Below are 18,358 nucleotides of genomic sequence, written 5' to 3'. Positions count from 1 at the left end.
TTATCAAAACTAGTATGTTTAAAAGAATAGAGTGCCTTCCAAACTATTTTCTCTGAGGAGTCATCTTTGGTTCCATCCTTTCACATACACTTCATATCCAATTTGGCAACAAGTCCTGCAAGTTCTAGTTTCAGAATACATTCTGAATTTAATTCTTCCATTTCACTGTCACCTCTCCCTTGGCCTACTGCAACAGCTGCCAAACAGGTCTGACCACTTGTACCCTTCTCTATTCAGGAGCCAAGAATGATTTTCTAAAACTGTAAATGAGATCTGTCACTCCTTCTTAAACTCTCCAGTAACCCAACAGTTAAGCTCCCGCCTTGGGCTAAGCTATGCTTGATCAGGCCATGCCACTTCTCCATCACAGACCACTCTGACTCTTGTTCTTCCCTTTCTGATCCAAGCATCTGACTTTCTCGCCGTTTCCTTCTTTAGATACCTTCTTTTCTCCACCTAGAAAGCTCATTCCCTAGCTTCCCTCTTTTCTGGGATTTTTGCAAACCCGGCCTCCTCTGAACAGTCTTATCTGATTTAGAGTGGCCCTCCCCTCATCTTCTGGGCTTCCCTTGTGGCTCAGCTGGTAAAGAATCTGCCTGCAATGAGGGAGACCTGGGTTCGATCCCTGGGTTGGGAAGAACCCCTGGAAAAGGGAACGGCTACCCACTCCATGGGGTCGGAAAGAGTCGGACACGACTGAGCGACTTTCATTTTCCCCTTATCTTCTACCACTTCACCTGATATTACTTCCTTTGGGGCATTTCTTACCTGCTGATATCTACCTTATTGATTTACTTTTTAAGTTACTCCCGGACTCGAAAAATTTCACGTAGCAACGTCTTTCGTGGACCAAAGGATTTAAGAAGCTAGTTCTCTATATCTTAGAAAATCTCAGTATCGTGCAGGGTACTCGTTTGTGTCAACCTTCCTCGGCTAGACGCCTCGCCTCCGGATTTGCCCCTATTAATCTCCCATTCATCAACACATTGGGGGAATCCAAAGGATTCAGAGATGGGCCCCAAATCGGCATTTCAGCGTTCCCAAATCAGGCCTCCCCTTCCTGGCCCTCAAGCCGCTTCCCTTAGCAGGTTCCTGAGGCGAGCGGCGGTGACACCAAGCAGCCCTCGCGAGGCTGGGGTCACACAGGCTCGTCTCCTAGCAACGTCGTACCCCCCCCACCCCCACCCCATCCCTGCCCCTGAGGAGTCCACCCCTTCCCCGTTTCCCGCGCCAGGAGTCGGCGTCTCCATCCTCAACACTCACTCTGCGTCAGTCCAGCCTTCCCCCACCCACAGAAGCACCGCAGCCTCCGGCAGGCTGGGAGGAGGCGGCGCCGGGAGCGCAGCTGAGCGGCGGCGGACTGAGCTCTCTAGCAGGTCTGGTAGGCCAGACCGGACCAAACCACCGGACGGACTTCTGTGGGAGCATTAGTCCCAAGTCGAGGGTAGGCTCGACCCTTCGTTAAACTTCAAACTCTAGATCACGCTCCGCCGTATACCCAACAAGATAGCCAAACTCATCCTTTCCTTAATTCCCTTTTCCCCTTTTCGTTCTCCTCTCGCCACCCTATTCCAGCGAAAAAAATGGTCCACTCCATCTCTTCCTTGCCCTCCCTCCGCGTTGCTAAGTCTTTGCCCTTACTTGGGGACAGCTTCGTACGTCTTTGCGTACGTCATGACGCAAACTGCCACTCGTTCCCTCCTCTCTCCTTTCCTATTCCGCCTGCCGAAGCGGGCGGCCTGCGGGGTTACCGGAAGTGATGATGCAGGAGACGATGGAGGGGGCGGGGCTTCGGGGCGGCCGCCGCTGGTGGGCGGCAGATGAAGGGGAGGAGGCGGCAGTGGTGGGAGAAGAGGCGGCGGCGGCGGCGGCGGAGGGGGTAGGGAACCTGGAAACGCGAGCGGGGATGGTAGGTGTTTTGGACCCGCCGGGCCGCCGTCGTTTCCAGAAAGGGTTTGACTGGAGGAACCTCTGGAGCAGCTGTGAGTTTGAGGGGGGGTTTGAGGAAAAGGGGAGGCTTTGGGAGATGAAGGGGCGGGGGCTGGGTACCTTCGAGAAAGGGAGGGGGGGTGGAAGGGGAGGCGTGGAAATCAGCTCCTTGTCTGGACTGGTCCCGCTGGAAGGAGAGGCTGTGAGGGGAGCCTGTGGCGTGTCAGCCGCAGGGCTCAGAAAACTTACCTACTGTCCCTGCCTCCTCACCGCCAGCACCCCTCAACCCAGGGCCTGGGGCTCTGGGGGCCGGAGCTGCCCTGGAGGGGGTACGGACTCTGGTCCTCTGCGCCTTGTAAGCGCCGTGAGGTAGGAGCCCAAACGAGAGGTGGTGGGTGAATCTCCAGCTCCCTCCGCCCTCATCTACCTCCCCACCCCCATCTTCCCCTTTAATCATTAACAGCCCTGGAATTAAGGGGCTCAGACCTGAAGTCCTTCCTATGCACCATTGCTATATACGATAACTATCTGTGCCTGAGGTGATGGGGCTGGAAGCTTTGCCCGTATCCTGTATAGGAAGTGGGACAGAGTGACAAATGTATTGTTTTTTTTTCCCCATTCCGCCCCCCCCCCCCACAATCTTCTCCCGTGCATAGCCCTCCTTTCCACTTTAATTCTCCGTGACTAGGTGGTAATTGTGGGTTTTTTTTTTTCTTTATTGCACTTGGTATCTTGGTTACCTCTTTTGAATTTGGTGTTCCGCCTCCATCCCAGGTCTTAACTGCAAGCTTTGTAATACTTCAGTTACAAGCTGTCTGTCTTTGGAAGTATCTCTCAATCCCTGGTCGCTCCCTATTAAAATGAGCGTTTTATCCTCTGAATACTGGAATTCCAAAGCCCTTGCAAGGATTCCTAAATGGCATCATAGCCCAGGAATCAAGGTCTCTTGCTCTAAATACTTTATGTGTGAGGAATTTAAATGTTGTCAACTCTTTCCAAAATGATTTGATGTTAGGCTAATTCTAGATTTCTTGTTTCTCTCCACCCACACTTCATGATGCACTTTGGAGAACAGAAAACCCTGTATTACTCTTTTGTTTCTACAATTGGACAATAGCTCTTATTTTTTCTTTTGTGTGTCTGGCACACAAGTCTTCAGTGACAAATTTGGCTTGTGCAGATTTCCATCTTATTTATTTAGTTTATTCTTTGTGTATAGGTGGTCTTACATGAGACAGCATGATTTGCTTAATTTTCTTTCAGGGAAGAATACAAACCAGTAACGGATGTGAAAAAATTATTTAGCAAAGAATGATTTGAAAAGAAGATCTCTTTGTTGATGTTTTGTTGGTTTTTGTGAGGGGGGGGTGGGGAGAGTAGTGCTTCTTTAGCCTGTAGTATGGATTTCAGAGCGAAGTGTAATGATTCCTACTTTGGTGTTGATATTTTCTTTGAAAGTCCTTGTGAGTCTGGAACTGTTTTCTAAAGAACTTGAAGAGATGGTTCCCAAATTTTAGCGATCCTTTGATGATTAGAAAGTGTCTGTAAATCCTGTCCCTCTGTAACTGAGTTTATGTGCATATTGCTAGAATTATCATAATGGGTTCCATCCTACTCATCAGGGCTTTCAGGCCTGATAAAACAATATTTAATGCTTTCATTGTACAAGTAACAGCATGTTTGGATGTTTCACAGAAATGCAACAAAAGGAAAAAATGACTACTGTTCTCACCTTAGTGATTTGGAATCATTGAATACAAAGTCCAAAATTCATTCACTCAACAAACATTTATTGACAGGCTACTAGTTGCTAGCCAGTATTTTAGGCAGTGGGCGTACAAAGAAGAACATCGCAGTAAGGTCCATGCTCTCATGGAGCATACATTGGAGTGGGGTGGGGACAGATAAATAAGCAAATTGGATTTTGATAAGAGCTGAAGAAAATCAGCTCTTATCTGTGATTGTGAGTGCTGTGATAGAGAGTGTCTGACTGGGGTACAGTCTAGACCTTTCTGAGAAGGCAACACTGAAGTTGAGCTTTAAATAAAAAGGAGCCCGCTTTGCAAAAATACAGGAGGAAACTTCCAGGTTTAGGGACTAGCTAGTGCAGAAACTGGGCTGGAGTATGGCAAGTTCCAAAGAGTGGGAAGAAAGGAATGGTGAAGAGGAGGTCGGGGAGGATAGGGGTAGGAGTAATAGCTAGAGCCTAGTGATCAAAGCGGAGAAGGCAATGGCACCCCACTCCAGTACTTTTGCCTGGAAAATCCCGTGGACGGAGGAGCCTGGTGGGCTGCAGTCCATGGGGTCGCTAGAGTCGGACACGACTGAACGACTTCACTTTCACTTTTCACCTTCATGCATTGGAGAAGGAAATGGCAACCCACTCCAGTGTTCTTGCCTGGAGAATCCCAGGGACGGGGAAGCCTGGTGGGCTGCTGTCTCTGGGGTCACACAGAGTCGGACATGACTGAAGAGACTTAGCAGCAGTGATCAAAGAGAAGAGTGAAAAGAGTTTAGGTCAGAGAGATGGAGGCTGGGCTCAGAATAGGTAGGCAAAATAAGAGCAAGAAGGAGAAGGATATAGAAAATGATGTTCCTTGTAATTCTGTTGTTTTTCCCAGAGTCTTGCCACATAGTATTTTAAGGATACTCTTAGAGTATTGTCTGGAGAAGGGAACAGCTACCCACTCCAGTATTCTAGCCTGGAGAATTCCATGGACTGTATAGTTGGACATGACTGAGCGACTTTCACTTTACTTAGAGTATTGTAGGGGAAAAAAGGTCACCCTGCTGAGAGTGGGAGAGGAGGAGGCAGTGGTTATCTGGGTCTTTTCTGGCAGATGAATCTCAAGCCACAAGTTAAGAATTCAGTGGGATGTTCAATTGAGAGGTTGCCTTTTTCCTTATAGGATTTCGTCTTACATGCTTTTTAAAATTCCATAATGGGTATCCCAAATGTGTTCTAGTATATGAATCCTCTTTTGCTTCTAGCTGTGAATTTAGGGCTGAAGATTGGGCACATGATAATAATATGCCCCTGTTGGTCTACAAGATGACCATTACAATTTAAGTTTGAAGTTGTTTTTCGTAGGAAGGCAGATTTTATGTTGCGCTATTTCCATTTTTGTCTGGTCTGCCTGATGACTAATAACATTCAGCTGAGGTGTGTGTGTAGGTTGGTGCTAAAAGTTCACTCTGGATTACGTTAGATAAATGACCATTGGGGCATAATCCCACTCTGTCGGCATCTTTGGGCTGGCATGTAACCAAGTGATGTAACCTACTTTTGCCTTCTGTTGGGGCCATTCATCTCTAGTAGCCAGTTGCTTCTCAGCTTCACCTTGACCAGATTGTCCACTTGAGAGGCCCAATCAGGACTCCTACTTGATTTGGCCCTGTTGAGCCAAATGTTTCAGTGGGCTGAAACAGTCAGAATATGCTGTTTCTTTTGAACACCACAACAGTGACTAGTGTGTTCTTTGAGTGAATTGGCTCTTTGAGCTAGGCATTTGAGAGACTTAAATGTTGCTTGGGCTGTTTGTAGTAAAGTTAGTATCAGAAATGCTATGTAAAACTGTTTCGTGTTTGCGAAAAATGAATCAGAAATTTTGGACTTGTCACCTGTTTTTAAGTTCTAGCATGGGTAAATGGATTATCAAAAGTAACTTGAATAGTCCTGGGCAGTCCTGGGGGTAATGAAAGGGTTGGAGTTGAGCCTGAACTGACTTACTGAACCCCAACTTGAATGTAAATAGGAAGTCTTTGGTTGGCAAGCAAGTGAACAGCTAGAATTAGGCAAACAATAGACTCTACCCTTTATACTGCAGAGTAACTCAAAGAACTGAGAATTGATTATATGTGACGGCTTCCCTGGTAGCTCAGATGGTAAAGAATCTGCCTGCAGTGTAGAAGACCCGGATTCAATCCCTGCGTCAAGAAGATCCCCTGGAGGAGGGAATGGCTACCCACTCCAGTATTCTTGCCTGGAGAATTCCATGAACAAAGGAGCCTGATGGGCTACAGTCCATGGGATTGTAAAGAATCAGACATGACTGAGTGAGTAACACTTTCACTTACACACACACACACACACACACACACACAGGCTTCCCAGATGGCTCTAGTGGTAAACAACCTGCCTGCCAGTGCAGAAGATGCAAGAGACTCAAGATTTGATCCCTGGGTTGGATCCCTCCCCTAGATCCCCCTGGAGGAGGGCATAGCAACCCACTCCAGTATTCTTGCTTGGAGAATCCCATGGCCAGAGGACCCTGGTGGGCTACAGTCCATCAGGTTGCAAAGAGTTGGACAGGACTGAAGCAACAGTGCACATGTGCACGCACACACATACACACACACATGCACACATGTGGCTTTCGTCTAGGTTATATCTTAATGTTGGATTTTAATCTAGCTAATGGATTATTAAGATGTCCACTATTCATCTTCAGTTATAACTCAAGTATGAAAATACCCTGTAGGCTGAAATTTCATCAGTCAGTTTGGAGACTGGTGGCTCTTATTTGTGAAATGGGTCGGATGGGTAGGAGGGGAACTTGAATACAGGGAGAAGCCATTGACCCCTGCATTGGCCACTAATTGTGTTTGGGGAAAGAATCTACAAACCTAAATGAATTTAGATTCTCAGACCTGAACTGGCCTTTTAATCTAGAGTACCAGTGAGTTTGTTAAACTCTTGGGGCTTTTAGACAAACTCATCTGAAAGAAGAGTTGATGCCACTTACTTTTGGAGTTGTGGGTGTGCATTGCATTAGATGACTTAAAATTAACCTGATTTTGCTACTGTTTTGTGCTGCAGTAAGAGGAGTTAATTGTACACTGGCTTCCAGTTGTTTTAAGGTGAAGATGTGGTAACTCTGAATGAAACAATGGTAATTACGTGGTGACTCCTGTTCCCCCAGCTCTTGATTACTTACAGTTACCTCTTTGTGTCTATTTACAGATGTTGATACCAGTGAACCAGGATCAATTCTCCCTAAATGTTGGAACAGTGTTCTGAAGCTCTCTGCACAATGGACCAGAGTGTTTCATTGAGTTAGTGTCTTTCAATTCAAATCTAGTTTTACCAGTTCTTATATCTGTTTTTCTTGGTCATGGAGGAATCTACTTATTTTGGGGGGGAAAGGCGATTACTATAGCACCTGTCTTATTCAATTAGTGAATGATTACAAGTAAGAACTTAACATATTAATTATCTGAAGTGGCTCAAACTAATCTTTTGAAGTTGTGATACGTAGAAAGGGGAAAATGGGAGGGGAGAAATGCCAAATCCTCTTCTTTAAGATGAAACTATTTAAATACCATACATCAGAATAGGGAAGCTCAGTAAAGGGATCTTGAGGTGGTGAATAGTCCTTGTATCAAAATAAATCATTATGGTCAGTGAGTGCCCTGATACCAACCTGATTATATGAAAAAAGTAGGCATCATATTGATGACTATTGACTTCCTGAGGGCCTGTCCTTGTTCAGCAGTGTCCTTTGACCAAGGTGTGTTGTTGGGTTTTGGGCTGGACTGTATCATGCAAGCTTAGATTGCATACTGCTGCAATGCATAATCCTTGTTCCTGTTCTCCCTGCTCTGCTGGAGGATTCAGCCTCAGGACCTGGGGACTGAAAATGATTCTGTCACCAAGGCCTGAAGATCCAGACCAGATATGATGACTGACCAAGGATCTTGGGTAGCATCACTGCATAGTGTAGGACTTGTCATTTTTGCCTTAATCTCTGCAGGTCAGTCTAGGATACAGTGCTTGGGAAAAACTTGCTCTCATTATTTTAAAAGTAGATCATTTCTACCATATCAAGATCACAGAGTTTGGTTATAGCTTTTAGCTCTTTTTGATGAAGTATTTGGTTTCTGCATTGTTTGCCTAAAAGTGAGTTGGTGTGTGACTATAACTTTGATTCTGCACAAGACTCAAGTCATAGCATTTACTATATTGAATGCATTTAATTCTTTGTCCAGCTAAGAATAAGCAGGAAGAAGACCCTCAAAGAGTCTTAGAATATCTGGCATCATAATTTTTCAAACTGGGATATGTAGAGCCCTCTCAGGGGTCATTTGTGGAGTATATCCGTGGTAGACATGGAAAACCCCCTCATCTTGCTGTCTAGCTTCCATTTCACTGCTCCTGCTCCCCACCACCACACCCAAGTTTGACTCTGCTAAAGTTGCTGTTACATTGGGTTTCCCCATAAGATTTCAGTCGATCAGAATGTTTTGAGGCTGAAAACAGATCAAAAAGCAGAAGGTAAATGGGAATCTATAAAGGTTAGTAAACTTGCTTACAGTTACAGAGAAGGTACTGGCAGGTATAGGACTTCTCTGCACTGATTTTGTTTTCTCATTTACACTGCCTTAAATATATCCTTGTAGGCACTCAGTAGAGTTTGTTTGAGTTTAATTGAATCCTTGGTGTTTGGTCTCTTCTATATGCTGTCCAGAATGCCTATGCAAAATGCTGACCTGCATATTCCCATTTCCAGTGACCTGCCTTGGAATATGAACAGGAAAATCCAGGTATATCCATGGACAAAACATTTTTAGAATGGCTCTGTGAAAATATCTACAATTGCTTTGTTCTTTAAAAAAAAAAAAAATCCGTGAAACAAATTTGTTTCCAATTAAACATTTACTTTATATCTACTTGATGACCACCTAGTGGCTGCCTTTAAACAGGAAGGGAAGGCAAGGAATACCACTCCAGTGAGGGTGCTGGGACTCTAGCAGCATGTGTTCTGGGTGGCAAGATTATAGACGTGCTAGAAGTTCCAGATTCTCAGAGTGATGACGTTTTCTTTATTCTAAGTGAGTACAGTTCAAAAGTAAGGAGTGATGTGTTCATTTTAAAGGATGTTTTTGTGATTCTTTTTCTCCTAGTAAATTAGTTTTTCTTTGAAATAACTACTCACTTGTCCAGTCATTTACTCAAAACAGTTGGTTATAGCTGATGTCAATGGTAGGAGAATTTTGCTTGGGGGTTTACTAATATTATATGCAAGAGAAAACTCTAAACACCTTTCCGGAGGCATTTAGATAATGTGGGTTCAGTTGCTCGGGAGGAGAACATTTCAGGAAGCAGGCCTTTGGGAGTGCAGAGTGGTGGCAGTGATGATATTGTGGGCCATGTGCACAGGGTGAGGAGAAATTCCATTGGTTGTCCAGCTGGGAAAAGGTAGAAATTGCTAACAGTGGCACTTGATAGGAGAAGAGTGGATCAGGAAGGAACAGGCCCACAAGGTTGCCCAATGCTGGACAACACCATTTACAAGGAGGAGAACGGGGACCTTTGGAGTTGGGTAATCCAGTGCCCCTGACCAGGTCTCTGACGAGGGTACTCTCTCCCCTGATTGAAAAGTGTGTTCCTGATGGGAAGGGATGAGTGCAGTGTCTGGTTTGACCAGATTGGTCTTCAAGATTGACTAGTTGGTCATGATTGACTGCTTAAGCCTAACTTCTTTGAGATCTCTCTTTTGACTTTTGTTTTTGACAAATAAGAAGTTGGCAAACAAGAGCGAACGTATTGTTCCTGGGTCCATTAGGGTTTGAGTTAAGTACATAATACTGTGTGGTGGTGATTGTCATTTAACAATGTCTGTTATCCAAAGGGAACAGTTACATGTAAACTATTGAGGTAATTCATGATTCTCTCATGGGGACTAAATGTGAGTTAAACTACAACTAAAATAATTAAAGAAAATATATTTTGACTTCATAGTTCTGTAACATTACATGGTCTCTTTAGCAGGTCACATTACATCGTTAGTCTTTTAATAGAAATTTTATTCTACCAGGTACTTGTGAATCTGACATAAGGCCAGATTTTCTTCTAGTGCTGAAAATGGCAAGTACTGCTCTGAATTGGTGACAGCTACAGATTTAATGATTAGATCAAGGGAGGCGGCTTCAATTAAATAACTATCAGTTAAGTTGGTTGTAATATGGATCTCTTCTCCTAAGGTTAATTATGCTGTCCCTTCAACAATTTTCTGACATCACTGAGAATCCAACAGTTCACTTCTGACACAAACTGCTTGGAGTTTGTGCAGTTCCCACAGGTTAATGACTCAGTCTCAGGAGACTGCCCCACTTCAAGTGCCAGCCGCAAGTATTAGGTTGTCTCAAATTCCTCCTTGCACTTTTGCCTGGCAGACCTCAAATTTAGGGGTTCCCATGACCACCCTCCCCCACGATGGATAATTTGCTAGAACATATGACTCATTTAGCTAGTAAAATGTGATATTTATGAATTCAGTTTCATTATAAAGGCTACAACTCAGAAACAGCCAAATGGAAGACCTGAATAGGTCAAGATTTGAATTAGGGACACAGAGCTTCCATGTCCCCTCTGGGCATGCCAGCCTCCCAGCACATCAGTGTATTCACCAATCCTGAAGCTCCCCTCTGTGCTAAGTTGCTTCAGTCATGTCTGACTCTTTGCAACCCTATGGACTAGCCTGTCAGGGTCCTCTGTCCATGGGATTCTCTAGGCAAGAATACTGGAGTGGGTTGCCATGCCCTTCTCCAGGGAATCTTCCCAACCCATGGATCAAACCTGCATCCCTTATGTCTATCTGTATTGGCAAGCAGGTCGTGCCACCTGGGAAGCCATAAACTCCCCTCAGTTCACTTCATTCACTCAGTCATGTCCTACTCTTTGCAGCACCATGGACTGTAGCACACCAGGCTTCCCTGTCCATCAGCAACTCCTGGAGCTTGCTCAAACTCATGTCCATCGTGCTGGTGATGCCATCTAACCGTCTCATTCTCTGTCATCCCCTTCTCCTCCTGCCTTCAATCTTTCCCAGCATCACGGTCTTTTCCAGTGAGTCAGACCTTCGCATCAGGTGGCCAAAATATTGGAGCTTCAGCTTCAGCATCCATCCTTTCAATGAATATTTAGGACTGATTTCCTTTAGGATTGACTGGTTTGATCTCCTTGCAGTCCAATGGACTGTCAAGAGTCTTCTCCAACACCACAGTTCAAAAGCACCAATTCTTTGGCACTCAGCTTTCTTTGTGGTCCAACTCTCACATCCATATATGACTACTAGAAAAACCATAGCTTTGACTATACGGAAGCTCCCCTAGCCTTGTTTCAGTTTCAGTTGCGGTTCCTTTATGTAGGCATAATTTATTAAAGCACTGACCTTTGTTGATGAAACTTCAGCCACCCTTCCCTTCCTTAAGGGCTAAAGGTGGGACTGAAAGTTCTAGTCATATGCCTGGGCTTTCTGACAAAGGTAGCCTCAATTCAAACTATCAAAAAGAAACTCAGGTGTGGTCCAAACCCTGCTCCTTAATGAATAACAAGAAGTCTATCTGTAAAGGAATTCCAGGGGTTTTAGGACCTCTGGTAGTAACTGGGGACAAAGGCCAAATATATTTTTTATTATACCACATTAGTACTCCAGTTGTATCCCCAAAGTAGGAATAAGGTTGTGAGTGTGCTCAATTGCTCAGTCCTGTCCAACTCTTTGCAACTCTTTGTGATCTTGTGGACTATAACCCAGTCTCCTCTCTCCATGGAGTTCTCCAGCCAAGAATATTGGAGTGGGTTGCTACTTCCTCCTTGAGGGGATCTTCGCCACCCAGGGATTGAATCCCATCTCCTTGCATTGGCAGGCAAATTCTTTACCACTAAGCCACCAGGAATAAGGTTACTGAAAGTTGATTTTGGTGATAAGTAACAATATGCATTTAGTTTTAATTTGATGGCTTTTTTTTTTTTTTGGTCAAGAGAGTGCAAATTGCATAGTTTCAGATTACAAGGAGCAAACTCTTCCCTCAGTCAGTATGAAATGGCACTCAGAATGTGTTATATATATATTTTAATTTAATACATGCATGCCCTAATGCAATAAAGAAGCTCACTTTTAGGAAATCAGATACATAGAAATCATGCTTCCTTTGACTGTGAATTTAAAGTTTCAAGTGTACATAGTGCACAGGTAAGAGCATCTGTGTAGTCGCATCTGAACTTCACCATGTACTTGTCACTTGACCTTGGATGAGCCACTTAGCATCTCTAAGCCTTGTTTCCTTCATGTATTAAGTGAAAATAATCACAGTAAATAGTTGTGAGGAGTCAATAAGACATTCGCAGGACACGGCACAATGCCTGGCATATAAATAAACATTTAATAATGTTAGTTATTATTAACTGCCTGCATGTACAGTGAAACATGGATTGGCCGCTCCCAACAGGCCAGGAACGATACCATTTCGCCTTCTCTTATATGGGAAGTATGGGACAGTGTATAAAACATTGCTAGGCACATAGTAGACACAAGTTATCTATCACTTGAAAATAAAACCAGGTCTGGGTATCTGGGAAATACTGGAGTAACTCTGTAATGGAAACTTCCAGCCTGTTTCCAAAGTAGCCTAAAACCCAGAGATGGAAAATCTTCCTCCTGAAACCATATAGAGCATGCATGAGTCTAGCAATGGGGACAGGAGATCAGTGGCTAGGATATTGTTGGATCCAAAAGTGGGAAACTGATCCAGGAGACATTTTTATCATTGGCAGCACGCCTTGAGATTCAATGAGGTTGGGAAAACCACATGAGAGTTCGGGAAGGAAGCAACAGATTTATTTCAGCCCATCCAGACACTCTTTGAAAGTCCACTGGCAAATACCATGTTTTGTGTATTGCTTCTCAGAGAAAATGAAAAACCTGGATCTGCTGTTAAAGGGCTTAGCAACTCCTTGAAGTTCACTTCTTGGGGAAGTCCCCAAGGACTAATTCTCCCTGTATCTTACCCATCTGTAGATTCTACTTTAGTAGACCACCACTGGACTCAGTTCTAGTCTAGAGTCTGCCACCCAGTTCTGTGTGTCCTTGGGCAAGTTACACCCACTCTAGGAGCCTATTTCCTTACCTGCAACGAAGAATTTGGTACTAAATCACTGTTCCCCAAAGTGTGGCTTTGGTTACATTGTTAGTGTACGTGCTGCTGAAATGAGTGTACAAAGGGGTGTTTTTTTAATACTATTGATGGTACATGAGATGATTTTTGCCTGATGAATACTTTTTATCCTATATTTTTTTTAACGTGTATTAATGAAAGCGTAACTAGCATATCAGACCTATGACTTCATGGATAATGTTACTTTCAGTTCAGTTCAGTCGCTCAGTCGTGTCCAACTGTTTGCAACCCCATGAATCGCAGCACGCCAGGCCTCCCTGTCCATTACCAACTCCCGGAGTTCACTCAAACTCATGTCCATCAAGTCGGTAGGGTGATATTAAAGTAGATTTTTTTTTTTTATCCTTTCAAGAAAAACCTTAGAGGAACAATAGTTGGGGTGGTAAATGGATGTAGAAGATCATAAAGGTTGTGTAGGAATAGCTGATGTGTTTATAAGTTCTAAGACTAAGTAATTCTAGTGCAGTGCCATACTTTCTTTATGAAAGCCTTTGTGGTGATGGACTCAATAGACAGGTCTAAATTTGAGTGGCTTTAAAAAACTTGCTTAACTTAAGCAAATTGACAAATTTATTTTTATGCATTCATGGTGAAAATGCCCATAAGTTGGTTGTGTAGAATTTAAATTAGCATAGACTTTAGAAGTGGTGGCTTTTTTTAAATAACAAAGAATGAATAATGTTGCTTCCTCTCACTTTTAGCAGATTCCTCAAAACCTGGATTGATCTTTAGTTCTTTTCACCCCTTGTTGTTGGAACTCCCTAAGACAGGAGTTAGGGGTTCCCATTTGTTCTGTTGGGGAGGAAGAAAAAGCCACCCCCATCTCTTGAATACATGCATGCCTATGCCTGCTTTCTCTGTTCTGGAGATGCTGAGGCTGCCCCATCCTAATGATCTCTGCCTTACTTCTTCTTGGTAGCCGCTTTAAAGGTGCAGTGTGATGTGTACCCTAAAATGAACATAAATTCTGAGGCAAGGTTTTTTAAAATTTCATATCACTTTTTGTTGTATTGGTTTTCACACAGTGGGAATCTTGAGAAGTAAAACGAGCAGTGGTAGAAATGAAACAAACTTGTGGGAGGTACTTTCTTTTTAAGCAAAACCCAGAAAAAATAGTGCAATCTTGATTGTGTAGTAGGAGCCAAGAAATCTGCTTTCAGATGTAGTCTATGATTTAGAGGGTTTTTTTTAAGTATTAATTATTTGTATTACTTTGACATTTTCTGTGTATCTTAACACTGTCATCATTCATTATCTACATTTAGTTGTTAACCTCTCTTCTGTAAATGATATTGTTCTATTTCGTTCTCAATGTAAAGGGCCATTCATCTGATACAGCATCTTGTAATAAATTGTTTCATGTTTCAAACTGTAGTTTTTAAAAGTTGCTATAAAGATGGTTTCAAGTCTTTTATTTTTCTGAACCATGTGTTATCTAGTCAGTTCAGTTCAGTCGCTCAGTTATGTCTGACTCTGCAACCCCATGGATTGCAGCATGCTAGGCTTCCCTGTTGATCACCAGCTCCTGAAGCTTGCTCAGACTCTGTCCATCGAGTCAGTGATGCCATCCAACCATCTCATCCTCTGTCATCCCCTTCTCCTCCGGCCTTCAATCTTTCCCAGCGTCAGGGTCTTTTCCAGTGAGTCAGATCTTCACATCAGGTGGCCAAAGCTTTAGCATCACTCCTTCCAATGAATATTCAGGGCTGATCTCCTTTAGGATTGACTGGTTTGATCTCCTTGCAGTCCAAGGGACTCTCAAGAGTCTTCTCCAGCACCACAGTTAAAAAGCATCAGTTGTTCGGCACACAGCATTCTTTATGGGCCACCTCTCACATCCATACATGACTACTGGAAAAACCACAGCTGTGGCTAGATGGACCTTTGTCAGCAAAGTAATGTCTCTGCTTTTTAATGTGCTCTCTAGGTTGGTCGTAGCTTTTCTTCCAAGGAGCAAGCGTCTTTTCATATCATGGCTGCAGTCACACCTACAGTGATTTTGGAACCCAAGAAACTAAAGTCTGTCACTGTTTCCATTGTTTGCCCATCTGTTTGCCATGAAGTGATGGGACCCGATGCCATGATCATAATTTTTGGAATGTTGAGTTTAAACCAACTTTTTCACTCTCCTCTTTCACTTTCATCAAGACGATCTTCAGTTCCTCTTCACTTTCTGCCATAACGGTGCTTGTCTGAGGTTATTGATATTTTTCCCAGCAATCTTGATTCCAGCTTGTGCTGCATCCAGCCCCAAGTTACTCATGATGTACTCTGCAGATTAAATAAGCAGGGTGACAATATACAGCCTTGAGGTACTCCTTTCCCAATTTGGAACCAGTCTGTTGCTCCATGTCCGGTTCTAACTGTTGCTTCCTGACCTGCATACAGATTTCTCAGGAGGCAGGTAAGGTGGTCTGGTAGTCCCATCTCTTGAAGAATTTTCCACAGTTTGTTGTGATCCACACACTCAAAGGCTTTGGTATAGTCAGTGAAGCAGAGGTAGATGTTTTTCTGGAACTCACATGCTTTTTCTGTGATCCAGTGGATGTTGGCAATTTGATCTCTGGTTCCTCTGCCTTTTCTAAATCTAGCTTGTACCTCTGGAGGTTCTCAGTTCATGTACCATTGAAGCCTGGCTTGGAGAATTTTGAGCATTACTTTACTAGCATGTGAGATGAGTGCAATTGTGTGGTAGTTTGAACATTCTTTGGCATTGCCTTTCTTTGGGGTTGGAATGAAAACTGACCTTTTCCAGTCCTGTGGCCACTGCTCAGTTTTCCAAATTTGCTGGCATATTGAATGCAGCACTTTCACGGCATCATCCTTTAGGATCTTTTAGTTATCTAGTCAAGATTAGGTTAAAATAGAACAAAATGGTGACAGTGCTGTAACTTAAGATTCTTTTCTTCCTTCATTTTTTCTCTGTCATTGGTTTAATACAAAGTTTTCACATGATTTCATAATGAGAAACTCTCAGATGTTCCCCAATCGAGGTGGCATCTAATGTTCCAAGCCACAAGCTCTCAAACTTTGTAAATTTTGGTTTTGTTATCCATACTATCTTGTCTCCCAAGAAGAAGTAGTAAATTGTATTACTTAGCATATTGGAAAAATCTGTATTCAAGACTATTTTGCAGGATTAAAAAAATCTCTTTTCTTACTAAAGTCTGTTTCATGACTTGCACAATACTCATCCTTTGCACACATTTACAAGACCCACCTTACTCAGGGTAGGTGTCAGGTTTTTGACAGTCTGTTTCCCTTAGGGCTTCCCTGATGGCTCAGTGGCAAAGAATCCACCTGCAATGCAGGAGGTGTAGAATCTATCCCTGGGTTGGGAAGATCCTCTGGAGAAGGAAATGGCAGCTCACTACAGTATCTTGCTCCTTTCCTGTCTCCTGAGAAACCTGTATGAAGCAACAGTTAGAACTGAACATGAAACAACTGACTGTTTCCAGATTTGGAAAGGAGTGCGACAAGGCTGTGTATTGTCATTTTGCTTATTTAACTTATATGTGAAGTACATCATGTGAAATGCCATGCTGCATGAAGCACAAACTGGAATTAAGATTGCTGGGAGAAATATCAATCACTTGAGATATGCAGATGATACCATTCTAATGGCAGAAATTAAAGAGCCTCTTGGGCTTCCCTTGTGGCTCAGCTGGTAAAGAATTCGCCTGCAATGCAGGAGACCTGGGTTTGATCCCTGGGTTGGGAAGATCCCCTGGAGAAGGGAAAGGCTACCCACTCCAATATTCTTACCTGGAGAATACCATGAACTGTATAGTCTGGGGTCACAAAGAGTCGGATATGACTGAGCGACTTTCACAAAGAACCTATTGATGAAGGTGAAAAAGGAGAGTCAAAAAGCTGACTTAAAACTCACCATTCAGAAAACTAAGATCATGATATCCAGTTCCATCGCTTCGTAGCAAATAGAAGGGGAAAAAGTAGAAGCATTGGCAAATTTTCTTTCCTTGGGCTCCAAAATCACTGTAGACGGTGACTGCAGCCATGACATTAAAAGACGCTTGCGCCTTGGAAGAAAAGCTGTGACAAACCTAGATAGTATATTAAAAATCAGAGACATTACTTTGCTGACAAAGGTCCGTATAGTCAGATTTATGATTTTTCCAACAGTCATGTATGTATGTGACAGTTGAATCATAAAGAAGACTTGAGCACTGAAGAATTGATTCTTTGGAATTGTGCTGGAGAGAAGGTTCCTAAGAGTCCCTTGGACTGGAAGGAGATGAAACCAGTCAATTGTAAAGGAAATTAACCCTGAATATTCTTTGTAAGGAATGATGCTGAAGCTGAAGTTCCAGTACTTTTTGGCCATCTGATGCAGAGAGCTGACTTGTTGGAAAAGAGCCTGATGCTGAAAAAGATTGAAGACAGAGGAGAAAGGGGTGGTAGAGGGATGAGATGTTGGATGGCATCACCAACTCAATGAACGTGAATTTGAGCAAACCCTGGGAGATAGTGAACTCCTGGCATGCCACCGTCCATGGGGTCACGACTTAGCAACTGAATAACAACTATTTCCCTAGGTGCAAAGGCTAGTCATTATTTACAGATAATTGCTGATGAGTCTGGAGAAATTCTGAAAGGGGATATGTAAGGATTGTGACTTTTATCCTTGGTCTATAGACTAGAATTTGCAAACCTAGAGTGAGGTTGTTTAACACCTTCTCTTCTTAGGAAATTGCCATTGGATCAGTCGGTCTTGGTTCAGATCTCTTGTGGGCAGCTGAATAGTTGGGCTTTTAAAAATGAAAAGTGAAAGTGAAGTCACTCAGTCTTGTCCGACTCTTTGTGACCCCATGGACTGTAGCCTATCAGGCTCCTCCGTCCATGGGATTTTCCAGGCAAGAGTGCTGGAGTGGATTGCCATTTCCTTCTCCAGGGGATCTTCTGACCCAGGAATCAAACCCGGGTCTCCTGCGTTGCCCACAGACGCTTTACCGTCTGAGCCACCAGGGAAGCTTAGGCACATAAAAAAATGCTTCTTTCCCAATCATACAAATAGTTATCTCCATGATAGTATAACCTCCATCTATGGAGTATAAGTACTCAGGACCACAATTTATTTATTTATTTATTTTAGGACCACACATTTAAAAAGATAAATTTAATACTGAGTCAGAATGAAAGATGTGCAAACGTAGTAGTAGAGTTCAAAACCTTTTCAGGCCATTCTTACACGTTTCTGGCGCCACTTTGGTTTTCTCTTGGTAGGCTAACCTTTTATTCATTGGGAGCCTTTTCACTTCTAAAATAAAGCCTTTTAGGATGCTGAAACTTGAACTTTAATGGTAAGTTAAAGTGAAAAAAAAAAAGGTGTACTCAGAGACTTTCTAACTCTTGACTTTAAACCTTCCTTTTAGAGAACCAGACTTGCTTAATTTATTAGAGCATTTGCTTTTCTAAGTTTCCAGCTCACAACCATTCCGTGGCCCAGCAGAAA

The 18,358-nt window shown here is 43.2% G+C and overlaps 2 protein-coding genes across 16 annotated transcripts in view; one reads left to right on the top strand and one right to left on the bottom strand.

The window, feature by feature from the left end:
- Nucleotides 1–2,268, bottom strand: part of LYRM1 (LYR motif containing 1) — a 38,985-nt gene extending 36,717 nt beyond the window's left edge. For 2 of the 4 annotated variants that reach the window (XM_061401347.1, XM_061401344.1), the window contains exon 1: nucleotides 1,264–1,354. The gene's annotated coding sequence lies outside the window, so the exon portion shown is untranslated. Of the gene's footprint in view, nucleotides 1–1,263; nucleotides 1,355–2,178 lie in introns of those variants that run through there. The other 2 variants (XM_061401345.1, XM_061401343.1) reach the window with 2 other exon arrangements.
- DCUN1D3 (defective in cullin neddylation 1 domain containing 3) overlaps nucleotides 1,355–18,358 on the top strand; it is a 60,246-nt gene continuing 43,242 nt past the window's right edge. For 2 of the 12 annotated variants that reach the window (XM_061401351.1, XM_061401352.1), the window contains exons 1-3: nucleotides 1,869–1,982; nucleotides 5,757–5,985; nucleotides 6,893–6,984. The gene's annotated coding sequence lies outside the window, so the exon portion shown is untranslated. The other 10 variants (XM_061401350.1, XM_061401357.1, XM_061401354.1 and 7 more) reach the window with 9 other exon arrangements.

The sequence above is a fragment of the Bos javanicus genome, chromosome 25 (assembly GCF_032452875.1).
Source record: "Bos javanicus breed banteng chromosome 25, ARS-OSU_banteng_1.0, whole genome shotgun sequence".
Taxonomy (NCBI): Eukaryota; Metazoa; Chordata; class Mammalia; order Artiodactyla; family Bovidae; genus Bos; species Bos javanicus.
The sequence above is the reverse complement of the archived record's forward strand: the minus strand, read 5'-3'. Positions and strand labels throughout refer to the sequence as shown.